This window comes from Cibotium barometz, chromosome 2 (assembly GCF_041138505.1).
Source record: "Cibotium barometz isolate CiBa-2024 chromosome 2, ASM4113850v1, whole genome shotgun sequence".
Classification (NCBI taxonomy): domain Eukaryota; kingdom Viridiplantae; phylum Streptophyta; class Polypodiopsida; order Cyatheales; family Cibotiaceae; genus Cibotium; species Cibotium barometz.
In genome coordinates, this window is record NC_141047.1 from 13,416,091 (window position 1) to 13,417,363 (window position 1,273).

The 1,273-nt window shown below is 39.9% G+C and overlaps 1 non-coding gene across 1 annotated transcript; it reads right to left on the reverse strand.

Moving 5' to 3' along the window:
• Nucleotides 1-73, reverse strand: TRNAN-GUU (transfer RNA asparagine (anticodon GUU)). The gene has a single exon. It is a non-coding gene; the product is annotated as a tRNA-Asn (tRNA).
• Between the last annotated feature and the right edge of the window lie 1,200 nt (nucleotides 74-1,273).

A 1,273-nucleotide genomic window follows, 5' to 3' on the forward strand; every position in this document is an offset into this window, starting at 1 on the left:
CGCTAGAGGGAGGGTTCGAACCTCGACCTTATGGTTAACAGCCATACGCTCTAACCAACTGAGCTACTCCAGCTGACGCCCGTAGTTTTCTTGTTATTATTATTCAGTAAAAAAGAGAATGAAATTTTTCGTTTCTATACTAAACACTCGTCTCGCCCTTCCCAATGGAAAGCCATTCATTCACAACCAGGAAATCCAACTTCAACCCGCAAGCATATGTAAGACCATATACCTCTAGTGTTATAACTCATTCAAACCTCCATAGATTCTCTCTTTCAAGTATGTGTGTGTGTGGTGTGTTTTTTCTTGCAAGAGGGGGGGGGGGGGGGGGGGGGGGGGGGGATGGCAATATCCTCTTTTCAAGTAATTTTCTTGCAAGGATAAGAAACCACGCTAACTTCCTTCCCACACACGTTTATTCATATGCAGTTTGCCATTACAAAAGCCTCATCTTGGGTCTTCAACAAACATGTGGAGAGAGTCATGTGTAACACATCGATTAATCCCAACTCACGTGCATCCTAGACAAAGGTAGGCCTTAAACCTCTACTCAACTCATGTGCATCCTAGACAAAGATCATGTGAAGAGTCATGTGTAATTCCTTACCCCAACTCATGTGCCCTTGACCTACTCCACATTGAAAATGCTCCAACACCACCATCTTTATGATGTCCTTGGCCAAGTCAAGGGCACTTCCCTCATAAGAAAATAAGCTTGCCAACCTCACAATATTGTGCCAAAAAAATATAAAGAACTAATTTATCCCTAACCTTACAATGTTGTGCTAAAAAAGGCAAAGATCTAATTTATCCCTACATATGGTGCAAAAAAAGTAAGGACCGCTTTACATAAGGTGCAAAAAAGGCAAGGACATTATAGTATTGTGCCAAAAATGGTGAAGGCCCAATTTATCCCTACATATGGTGCAAAAAGGTAAGGACCTAATTTATGATAACATCCTAAGTATATGCCTTGTTTTTTTTTAAACCTAAGTATTTTTTATACCATCCTAAGTATATGCCTTGTTTTTTAACCTTTTCAAGGATCAAAGACATCACAATTTGTATAATTTCCAATCTTACTACATTTTTTCACCAAGGCCAATGATGAGTAAAGACCATACTAAATGGGAAGCTTCACTCTGTCCCATAGCTCTTCCTCTGATTTACCCTTCACCCTCAGTAGGGTTTTGAACCCACGCTTCAATCTCTTCTTTATTCATGAGGTTATTACCCTCCTGCCTTAAAGGATCATAAAGTTTAAACACTTCCA